Source organism: Pteropus alecto, unplaced genomic scaffold (genome assembly GCF_000325575.1).
Source record: "Pteropus alecto unplaced genomic scaffold, ASM32557v1 scaffold69, whole genome shotgun sequence".
NCBI lineage: Eukaryota > Metazoa > Chordata > Mammalia > Chiroptera > Pteropodidae > Pteropus > Pteropus alecto.
In genome coordinates, this window is record NW_006494610.1 from 7,923,124 (window position 1) to 7,935,990 (window position 12,867).

Consider the following 12,867-nt stretch of genomic DNA (forward strand, 5'->3'; position numbering starts at 1 on the left):
GAATGAGATACTTAATCAAGATATCTTCATTTTATCTTACTTTATTTTACCTAAATCTTTTCTAATGCCATGGGAAATATTCATTCAAAGTTTGTATTCTATGTGATAATAGCAAATTATATTTATTACTGTATTTGTCATAATTAGCTAAAAAGCACGTATTTGTTAAGAAATAAGATAACAAAGAGTAATAGGATAGCTTCTGAGTTTTTACAAAATGTTCCTGTACAAAGATCTTTAAAAATAATTATTTGAGTGATTTAAAACCAATATTCCCGTTAACTTGTTTTTCTTGAATGATTTTTGCTAAGGCGAGGATTGTATTAAAAGGTAAAAACAACATCCCTAATAAATGACCAGACATGGTGTACAAAGCAGTTTTCCCTCTGGGAAGTTTGTTATAGGCGGAGATGTGTGGATTTGACAATGAAAGCAAGATGAACAAGATTCATGTTATTTTAGGTGATAGGACAGGGTATAATCATGTCTTTTTCTCTGGCAAAAGATACTATTTCCTGGGCATTCTTTTCTTAATAAACTACAAAAAATAAAAAATCTGGTTTATCCAAAAATCTATTTCATTTTGAATCATGGACAAAAGTATTTTTTCTAATTATAAGTTTTCATTGCTATTTTTGTTTTGGCTGTTTGAATATGGTTATATGTTGTTATGATTGTGGACATTTTCTTATGTCTACCAGGAATAGTGATGTAAAATTAAAATACTTGTCATAATGCCTCTGCAGTGCAGAAGAGATGATAATCCTTTTGTATACTTCTTTAATTTTATTGTAAAATATGTAATGACTTTTACCTATTTGCTGTGGGCAGGTCCTCGGTAAAATGGTCTATGTTGAATCAATCTCTATGTTAACAGGCTCTTGCTTGCTAAGTGTTTCACTATGGGAAATGAGAGACACTGGAAGGCAAGAAAAATAACAATAATGATACGTGATAGCAAAATTGTATTTCACTTATTCCTGTGAATATTTCTTGTTGGTACCAATGGTACTATACAAAGTGAATGTTATAGCCACAACATTCTCTTGAAAAAAAAATAATGTCAAGAAGTGAGAAATTGCTGTCAGGCATTTTCTTGTTGTTTTGAAATATTTTTTTTAAAGAAATACTGGTTTTGCAATATAGAGATTATGAGGTAAAGAATTTTAATAAGCTCTCATTCTAAAAAATTTGATTTACTGAAGTCAAAAAATTGATTACTTTCAAACAGTTATATCCCATATTTATAGACGAACTCATTTGAAAAATAAAATTAATTTGAATAAAAAGACATAGTCTTTGTGTGAATAAATTAATTTTCACAATGAAGTTCAAAAATAAGTTATCTTTCAATGTTCAACTGACTTTTGAACTAAGAATTTGCTACTAATAAAAATATTAAAATTCTTTAGGCCTTATAAATCTTGACAGTGTAATTTTAAGTAGGTTCATTTCCATTTGCACAGAAAATTTCTGTCTTCAGGAAATTAAAAATGGAATACTGTGGATATTATGACTATATGTGTTGTGCATAAATAGGAAATTGATAAGCTGCCTATTGAGTGGTACAGCGGGATGCTTACCCAAAAAGGGAACACTGTGGTTATGACTTGTATATAAAGTGTCTGTAGTTTATAAAGTTGTTATTTTTATAACCATGATTATATTATTATTATTAATAATAATAAAATATTTTACCAAAATGTCCCCCCTCTCTTATTATAATTATATAAATGTATGCATTTGAATCGGCTATAGGGGTTAATACTGAAAACAACTATGATCTTATTGACAGAAATAACATGTGCTTTGTTGCAAAAAATGTCATATTACCTGTTTATAGAACTAAGAGAAAAATTATTATTTTATTCTAACATCTGTCCATGGCAATATCAATAGTCTTAAGTAAACCATCAAGCTCTATACACAATTTATCTCACTGTGAAATATAATTAATCATTCTTCATATTTGCTAGAATGGTACTATGATGTAATTTGCTAACATATACAAAATATTGTCATGAATGATCACCTAAATTTCTTTACCATATCACTATATATTGCAAAAGTAATTATGAATGAATTAATTAATCAATTTGGAGTATATCTTCAAAATATGCATTAAATTCAGAATAAAATATAAAAGAAATGGACTCATTTAATTCAAATTAGAAGCAAGATTGGAAGAACTAATTATCAATTGATCAAACCAAAAAGAGCTCGGTAATACCATTGATTATTTCAAGTTATGTTATACTACCTCTTCCCCCAAAGGGTTGCTCTTCTACTTTTTCTGCCATAGAAACTTACCTCAAGAGATGATTAATGTATCTAATTCTAGAGCCTATGATAAAATATCTGTTCTTCTTAATGATTATAGTCCAAGCAGAATATATGTACTTATTAATTTCTGGTGTCAGTAAGAATATTTCAAAGATATATACTGTTGATTTCTCTAAATTTTGACTTTTTTCCTCTCTTCTAGAACTCCATTTTATTCTAAACCTATATTTTGCTATTTTAAGATGAATAGTCCAAGGAAATTTCTTTAAGAAATGGCCTCTGAGCAGAGTTCTCAATGAAGTGAGAGAGCAAGCAATGTAAACATCTGGGATCTGATAAGTAAAACTTGGACAATATTTTTGTTAGTTTCTGAATATAGTTTATTTATTTAGTCTTACAAATTGTAATGCTTTAATTAGTCACCATCTCTCAGTGTCCTGAATAGAATCATCTTAGTTTTCATTTCCTCAATATTTTAGTCCAGGATTTTTTTGTTGTTCTATTTTGTCGTTTTCCTATACAGGCACCATTCTTAATCTATACAATCCTGAGAGTGCTTTCTGTACCACTTCACAAAATTACAATCCTTCCATGTATCAAACTGAAAGTCTTACTCTATTTTTTTTGGAAGTCTTATTCTAGACAATGTATCTTTTTCCTGTTCCCCTTACATTTACAAACAGCTCAATTGCATGTGTTGTTTATAGGAAAGCTGAAATTTAAAAGTAACTTTAAGGTAAAAATAATATTTATAGTAATTTGGACAAAGTTTATAGTACTACGAAGAATATGTTATTACCTAAAGCACATTTAAGCGAGACAGAAAATACAAGACAAAGAAAAATACTTTTACTTTTATTTTATGTAATTCAAAAGAAGTGTGAGATTATAGATTATTTATAGGTAGATTTATGCTTTAAAAAAATAAACAACAACATCAAACAAACTAAACCTATCAATCTAACATGTTAACTAACTCCAGGCTAACTTTAGACCCTCATCTCTCCCAACTAAATACTCCTGAACATTTATTGATTTAGTTTCATCATTTTGAACGTGACTTCACATTTGAACTTCATGCCTGCATTCAAACAGTCTCTGTGAACATTAGGTTTTTCTTTAACTCCTCAGAACCTTCAAATGTCATGTAATTTCCGTTGTGAATCCTTACTCAGCATCCTTATCTAGAAATCATCATTTCTTCGGCCTCCTGCTGTGTTTGCTGAAGCTTTCTTTTTACTTGTTATAATAGTCTGCCTTTGACTGCATGAGATGTGTTTTGTTTTATTCTGTTTTGCTTTGTTTTTAATACACAATCTACCTCCACCCAGTTTGAGCTCCTTGGAGACATCAGCAACATCTTGTTATCAATATTTATATATCCTTTATTTTTCACAGTGCTTAACACTATACTTTATAATTTTATATTTATATATTATATGTTATAATTTTTATATTTTATGTATCATAATTACTAATATTCTATAGTCCATCATCTTTTTTTTTTTTAATGCCTACAGCATCTGGAATTTCTAGGTGGTCTCCCATCCAAGTACTAACCACACCCGATCCTGCTTAGCTTCCAAGATCAGACAAGATCGGGCACATTCAGGGTGGCATGGCCGTAGATCCATCATCTTTTTGAAGGTGTACCAGTATAACCTAGATTTGTAATTTTTGTAAAAATTGCACAACTCTCATTAATAGTTAAGAATTTAAGGGTTTTATATTTGAATATATTTTTCAAACACGCACAAATAGTATTTTGTATTTTCAAATAAAAATAGAAGGACTATTTTTAAGTGGTTTATTGTATTTCATACACTAGAGTATGCAGCTGGAAAAAAGAGATATTAACTTTAAAGAGTTTATACATTTATATTTGTAAATGTGATTATTTAAAATAAAAATGGAAAACTAGATTTTAGTTTGCTGGTGGATACAAATATTTACTTTATACAAGCTAATACATTTTCGATTACGTTAGTGAACATTTTTCGTCTGAGTTTCTTGCATGAAGTGTTGATGTCATAACATCGAGGTGGAAAATACCATATCAATTATTGCAAAAAATATTACGAGTCAACAATAGTACACTCATTACTAATGTGCAGATATGCCATCTGCTGTGCATTTAGAAATTTCACAATATTGTTACTCAATTAGCAAAAAGTTTTCACTTGATGAGTTTTCTTAAGTCAAAGAAATCAACTTGGGTAACATGTAAAGAAATGGAGAAAGGGCAGATAAATTTTTTTAAAAACATTTTTTAAAAGGTTACAAAGATATCATCTAGTTTTCAGACCTCTGATTTTTAGATGGTTAAAATCCAAATGAAATGATAGTTTAAAATATATTACTATACTCTAAAATAAAAACTTTATATCCTATAAAATAAAAATAATAATTTAGTAAGTGGAAAGTTGACACTATGTAATGATAAAAGCGATTAAGGATCTTAGAGAAGAGAAGGAGCAAGTATAATTTAATATCTTTCTTTGGTTGTTCTGAGTCATCATGAGAGGAAATTCTCAGATCCTTCTGATTAAGAATAAGAATTTGGGGGAAAATTTAAGTCAGGTAGTTTAGGTACCTGGTAGAACGTCATAATTCTGAAGCTACAGAATACATACATAAATAAGAAAACTCATAAAACTCTCTTACTATGGACACTTCTTAAAATAGGAAATAGTTCTTTAATGACTTAGGTAAGCTTTACCAAACTGGTCTCTTGTGGAACACCATTCTGTAGGATACTTAAAGCTGTGCTGAGAAAAGCAAAATGTTCGGGGCTTGAATACATTTTAAAAATGCTGAGATGCTTTATATAGGTCACTTTGCTACAGAATTGTCAAGGACCTTCTTGGATGTTCATGTATATTTTGAAGCTCCATGAGGGAGCATGGTATGGCAAATTCTTCAAACTATACTACAGAACCCTCTTAAAATTATGGAGACAATATTTACGCCTTTAGCTTTAGAGTTCTAAATGCAGTCTAAGAAAATATAATTTACATATTTTCTGAATGTGAGGGAGTGTTAACTACATAGTTTGAGATTTGTATTGTCTTTTATAACCTACAATAATTTTTTTGTCTCTACGAAAACATCTCCCAGCAATCTTTTCTTTTGCCAAATTTTCCCAGATTTTCTTTTTTACTTGGTTTTCTTTATACTTAATTTGAGTAACACTTAGACACTTAGGAGTTGAAGCATACTTTTCCTGACATATGTGTACCATCTGCTTGACCTCTCATATCATATCGTTAATATAAGAGCAAAATTATAACACCAAAATATGAAAGTGATACTATTTTGCCACCTAAAGCTGAAGAAAAGGGACAAAATAGCCTTATTTTTTTCCAATCTACTAGCTTCCACAATAGCCCCTTAACTGCTGAAATTTCCAGCTTTAGAAACTTCGTGGGGAAACTAAGGGGGGAAAAGTAAAGCTTGTAAAAGAAAAAAAATATAAAGAAGAGGGAAAGGAAAAAAAACCCCGGAGGAAAGCTGTAAAAAGTTTTCAGGAGGTATTTACTTATCCCCAGAAGCAAAGTCAACAAAAAGATCTAAAACATTATTTTTTATTAGCCTCTTTCCTTCTTAGTCACAACCATTTGTATTTCTCTAATCCATTTATAAACACTAAATATAATAAGTCATCCTAAAATTAACAATCACAGAGTATGAATATAGATCATCTACATTCACAATGTCCCATTTTTATTTTTTCAACTTTGCCATTCCTTTTTTACTTGCTTTCTTCCTCAATTAAATCTTACCTGTGACCCAAAGTGAGAGGAAGAAATAAAGTTTCCTCAGTATTAATGCTGCTCTCTAAATATAATAATGCCCTTGTTTTGGCATCTTTCCACAGCCAAACTCACAGGTGAACTTGGCTGGAACTTCAGCAAGGAAACTCAGTGAGAAAGAACTGAAACACCAAGTGGAGGTACAAAGGCAAAAAAGGTCAACTGTCCATTTGACATCGCTGTTTGGATGTACTCTCAGCATTCAAACTGAATGTATTCAAAACTAAATACTAATCCCCCATTCCCTCAGTCTTCTCAATAAAAGACATATCAGTCTGGTTTGCTTGAACCACAATTCAAAAAATCACTTTTTACCTATTTTGTGTCTCCCTTTCCACATCCATAGAAACACCACATAATGTTTATCTTCTGAATATATGTTGTATCATTCACGTCTCCATCTCCAGTGGCTCCACATTCATTACTATAATAAAATAAAAATAATTTCTCCATATATATTCCAAACAATTTCTGTTTAATTTGTAGAGACACATTTAAAAATATAACTGTGTCATTTTCCTGCTTAAAACTCTTCAGTGATTTCCCATTGGCCTATCTATACCTGTATGAACTGTCCATGTCTGTTCAACTCATCTATCACCTCTTATCATTTTGCCCACTATATTCGAGCTACGTCAGACTCTTTCCATTCTGGGAATAAGCTAAATACTTTCCTTCCTCAAATCCTTTGCATCTGAAGTCATCCCCCACTCTCACCAGTTTTTGCCTGACTAATGACTATTTCATCATCCAGCTTAAATGTCACCAGTTATTTCCCCACCCACTCTCTTAACTCAGTCACACAACTCAAAGTATGATGTACCAGTTAATAAAATTATTTACATATATGTATACACACACACACACACATATATACTTCCTCCTATTAGATTGTAGGCTCCATGAGAACATGGGCTAGGTCTAAACTGTTCACAAATGTGAACAGTTAATTTTTATTATTGACAATAATCTTTATTATTGTAGTACTTAATCTTTATTATTGATTAAGTACTACATGATAAATATTTGTTAAAAAATATATCAGTAATTATCTTTTTGCAGGTGTTTTTCCCCTTCAATTCTAAAATACTATCAAGTTATAATCTCTAAATTTTGTTTACTATTAAAATAGTAACATGTCCTAATTCTTTTGGTGATGATGTTGAGGAGGTAGTTTCTACTGGCTTCTGTCATAACCTTTGGTTTTATATCAGTACATATTTATTGATCAATTACCATGATAGTGCTAGGTCTTGGAAATACAATAGTGAATAAATAAAACTTGGGCCCTACCCTCATTATAAATATAGACAAGTCTGGGAGACAAGCAGGAAACAAGGCTCCTGAAAGTGTTAACTGAGAAGTTCAAACAGCTTCTGGAACATATTGCAAGATTTTACTGAGCTTTTTTGGCTTTTTTCCTTAATCTTTCGATGTTCTTATAGTCTGAAATCCTGCCAATTTGAATATTATTTTTTCTATTTTATGAACGGTTCCATCATTGCATTACTAATTATTTAACTAAATTTAGAGTTACTTTTCTTTTATCTTCTGCTTTCTTTGTTCAATTTTTCCAAGTTCCTAATCTTTTAAATCCTTCCCCTTCTTCCTTATATTCCCAAGAATGTTACGACACTTTCAGTATATTCAGAAAGGTTTATGCATTTATTATCAAGGGAATAATGTAACTTCTCAAATTGTGAGAACACTAGCAATTTATAGAGATGAAATTATAAAGATTTCTTTTGCTAACTCAAGACTAATAAATGTTTTATCATCATAAGTTTCTAATTATATTTGAAAATGATTTAATAAAAAGTAGATAATGCTATTCAGTGCTATTTGCCATGCTCTGTTTTATCTCATTTAATCATCATTACAATGTTACGTAGGCAGATTCTATAACTACATCCATTTTAGAGAAAAGAAGTGTTCAAATAAGTTGTAATAAGAACACGTTTAGGAGCAGATTTTCAATATTAATTGTGTTTGACCCTTTAATTGTATCTTGTCTAATGAACATTTAATTTAATTATTTCCAGAAAAATAAGAAAAGAGGGGAAACTCATTAAAACAAGAGAATGTTGCCATAATCTGGGCAGGATATGAGCAAGAAGCTATTCAGAGGTCAAACTGCATTTCAAGCAGGCCTTGCCCAAAGTTCTGAGGCATCAACTAAAGGAGCATGTTCTCCTTACGTTCAAATAGAAATGGCTAAAATATGAGTTGCTCGTAATGCTAATTATTATGGAGTTGAAGGTTAGTAGGTAAAGAGCTAGTTTAAAGTTTTCTTTATCTTTGTTTGGGGAAGAAGATATAGCTATTGGCAAAGAAAAACAGCAGGCTTGTGAGATAGAAATAGTAAGAAGTGTAGGCAAACACAAGCAGTAAGAATTCAAAGGGGCTTCCAAGGGAAAATAAAAGCTCAGAATGTATTCTACAACAAAGAAAAGCAGTGGTAGTGCCTGTCCTTTATTGCAGATACCAGAGGATGTTTTATGAAAGAGGAAAATACCTTCAAAAGAAATTATAATCTCTTACATAAGGCCATTGCAGTCCTGGAAAATGAAAACTTGATTTATATATTTATTTTTTGCATTATATTACATGGAATCATAGACTTTGTCATCTGCAAAGATATGCTAACAATCTCCTCTTCAATTTACAGAGAAAAGAGAGAAAGAAAAAATGTAATGACTTGCTCAGAGTCACATAGCTAGAGGCAGAATCAGTCCTGGGAACAAAATCTACTTCTTTTTTAATTAAAAACCTTGGTTTTATTTTTTACTTATCTTTAAACTGAGATCATAAAGTACATAAAATTGAAATTTAGTCAAAACCTCAAAGGAACTGCAATATTTTAAAAGAATTTTAAAAGAATGATTAACAAAAACTTTTGCCCAAGCAAAAGTGATGCCCAACCTACTTTACAGTTTAAAGGGCTATGGAGAAAGGCCCAGTAGAGAGGTCCAGTCACAGGTAGAGATCTAGCAAACTTCTCCATAAGATGCAATTTGGCTTCCTTCCCTTGCTCAGTTTGTGATCTGACCCCATCCTGGACTGGAAAGCAGTCTTCCCAGTCAGGACAAGATGGGGTATTAATTTTGTTGGCAGAAATGTAACTGAAAAGCAGTATAAGCAAGGATACTTGCTAACCAGCAATAGCATAAAATGGAATAAGTGCAGGACTGTCCGTTCCAACTCTAGGGAAATAAGCCTGCAGGGCTAACCAGTTCAAAAATCTACAAGAGTTGCTGACCTAGAGAGGTGTTTTTATTTTTTAAAGCAGCTTTAAATGGTTGGCTTTGTTGGCAGATTGGCAGATTAGAATTGCTTTCATTTCCTCAGATGGGGCCTGGGGTGTTCTGTGGTTGAGCAACCTGTGAACAGATGAGTTATAAAGTCTAGCTCTATGTTTCCCGAATACGAAGTCACACGTTGAGATTAAAAGCTTATTAAATTGTGCCTATAGTTCCCAATACTTTGCACATGATTTATATATGTCTCAACCACCTTATTCATCAGTCTAAATCTTCATACTTTGTCCCTATGTACTTTAGAATATTATGACCATTCTCAGGATGTTCACATATCTAAACACATAACAGAAATAGACCTTAGTTCTAATATAAGGAGGAAGCAAGAGGACTAAAATTTAAATCAAGCTATATTCAGAGATTTCAATATGCTGATCAGCCCCACATGAGGAAACCTGTAGAACAAAGGAAGATTTCTACTGGGATTACTAACAAATCATTTACCCATACCTCGAAGAGAAAACAGAACAACAGGGCCTTTAAGTTGTGTCCTACACAAAATAAAATCATTCATTATCTATGGCTGAAACCATGGGGAACCTCTGGATCAAGGCTGGGACTTGCCAGCAGGTCTTTCACAATGCATATTTTAACTTTCACACTGTATGCCCATACCAACAAAGAAAAATGAGTAAACAAAGTCTTTAAACTGTAATTCATAGAAACTAAGAATGATATATAAATTGAATTCCTGAACACTCAGGGTCCCTCTCAGTGTCTTTTCTCTGTGCCTCTGTCTTTTCTTGGTCCCTCTCTGTGTCTTTTTCTCAGTCCTTCTCATTGTCTCTATCTTTCTGTCCCTCTGAGTCTCTCTCAGGCTCCCTCACTCTCTGCCTTGAGAGCAGACCATGTTTTGTCTATAGAGTGTTATCCTTTCTCTAATAAACTTTCAACTCTAACTCTGGCAGGCACTTGAATTCTCTCCTGCGTTCAGTTGAGAACTTTCTCTCTCTCTCTCTCTCTCTTTCTCTCTCTCTCTCTCTCTCTCTCTCTCTCTCTCTCTCTCTCTCGGCGCAGGACCACTCGGGGAATTCGCCCTGTCCTTTATCATTTTAACAACTCTGTCTGGTATCTGCAATCTCTTTCCTTCATGTACTAGAATTGATGGAGAAAGAGGTAGGATTGGCAAATGTGGTTTCCTGATCATTTGAAGTTTTATCACTTCAGCATGTGGTCAATGATGTACAGTTGCATAAGCTTGACTTTTTGTGTCTAATAGAAAAGATTACCTGAAAAATATTATTTTTATAACTTTACCATAATATGGCATGAATTTCAGTCAATTAAATTTTTTGGACCCTTCTTAAAGTGCTATGCTTTCAGTTTAGTGTATGTGGAGCCGAGAATGCTCTCCTGAGGTTTACTGAGAAAGACAAATTCCTGTGCCTCTCTCTACCTAGATGTCCAATAGGTACTTCAAATAATATCTTCCCAGCCCAGAACATGTTGTTTCCCCCTAAACCTGATTTTCCTCTAAGATTTTCTGTTCCAGTTGTGACAGTACCATTTGCAAAACCACCCAAACTGGAGCCCTGTTTCATCCCATTCTTCTACCATGTCCCCATGCCTCAGATTACCAGGTCTGCTAATTATGCCCCCTGATTATGGACTGAAAATGACTATTCTTCTTCTTTTTTTACTTCTTTTTCCTTGGTTGATGCCCCTATTATTTCCCTTCACTGCTTCAGTATTCTAAAAAGCTAAATCCAAATTGGTTCTCTCTTAAGCTATCCTCTCTCATACTGTTAGACTGATCCATTTAAAAGGAACATATGAAAAAGACAGCTGGGGCCCACAATCCTTCTATGGCTCTCCATCTGCCGGAATACAGAACGCAAGCTTCTTAGTGACCCCAGAGCTCCTTCCATCCCTCTTTTCTCCTTGTTAACTCTGCTTTAGGCAGTGATACCATAGTAGCTGCTTGAAAGAATGGTGATTTATTTTGTTTTATTATTTGTTTGTTTGTTAATTTTTATCTGTTCCTTTGTTTCTTGCCTCTCTAACTTTGTCATAGTGTTCTGTCTTCCTAAAGTTGTTCTGCCTACCATCTCCATTTATTGCTAAATTCTACTTAAGTTTTGAGCTTGACCCTAGGTGTAGCATTCTCTTGGTCTTTATCCCAACCAGCTGGTCCCACTTTCTTGTTTAGTTCCTGCCAGCCCCGTCTGGGAGGAAAACACTGCTCTAGATTTGTTCCATCTGTTTTTAGATGGATATCCTTAAAGAACCTACTTTCCCTGCGGCAACAGGATCTCAGCTCTGCAGTTATTAACTGGGCCTAGCCCTTAGAACTTGAATAACTGTCACATGTAAAACCCCTGCGACATTGTTTTCACAGTTGATCCTTCTTCCTTGGAGCTTCAACATCCACATCAAGTCACCTAATGTGCTCACAACTGCAGGAGGAACAGGCATTTATCACTGAACCATATATCTGTTAATTTTTCTTTTCCTTCTGTAACATGGAATAGAAAACTGTACACATAAATCTCTTTTAAAAAATTATAACTTTGCGCTTGTTTTATTTTAATTTTAGATTTTTAGTTAACCAGCAATAGTTTGGGAGAATTTTTCTATATTTTTGTGGTTTCATTGTTGTGGTTTGCAAGGTTAAGTATTCTGATAGTAAGTCTTTCATTTATTAATATAAGAGATAATTCCATGGGTGTGGGTTTATCAGTTAAAATTAAGTTTGGCTACAATTGACAAAAATTCAAAATAATAATTTTATTTCTCTTTCATATAAAAACAGTCTGAGGTAAGAGTCCAAAATTGGCATGATAAATTCAAGAAATTATCAGGGACTCAGACTCCTTTTATTTTATTGCTGTATTATTCTCAACAGTCAGCTCCAATTTATGTCCAAAGAGATTGCTCAAGGTTCTCTCATCAAGTTTATGTTCTAGACAGCAAGAAAGAGGAAGGGAGGAAGAAAAGGCATCCTCCCTTTATGAACACTTCCCAGGAAGTCCTTGGCCATAACGTAGCCAAACTTAACTGAAGGGATAGCTAGGATATATGGTATCTCAGCTTCCATGTGCCTAGGTAAAAATGGGGATTCCATTATCAACAAATAAGTGGAGAATGGATTTGGAAGGACACTAGGAAACTTTGTGATAGAAGATGATATACTAGATAATTATGAAAGAATTGGATTTTATACAGGAGAGAAAGTGGCTTAGTACTTTTTATGCATGTTCTAGCAACTATTTCAATTAATATTAAACACTTATTTTCTTGTGATAAAGAATGTAGCACATCAAATAATACCACTAAAAACTGATATTCCATAGGAGTTTTTTTATATGGATTCTATGTACTTATGGAGAAAAAAGTTTTATTTTACAACAGCCAATTTCTTAAGTTAAATGTATAACTAGTGTAATGCCTAGTTTTTTATGATTAAATAGGCATTTCATTTGGAAAATGTTTATGATTAGGTAATGTACTTCCAA

The 12,867-nt window shown here is 32.7% G+C and overlaps 1 pseudogene; it reads right to left on the minus strand.

Annotated features, from left to right (window-relative positions):
• Positions 1-3,794: 3,794 nt before the first annotated feature.
• On the minus strand, positions 3,795-3,913 carry LOC112474066 (annotated as a pseudogene).
• Positions 3,914-12,867: the final 8,954 nt, after the last annotated feature.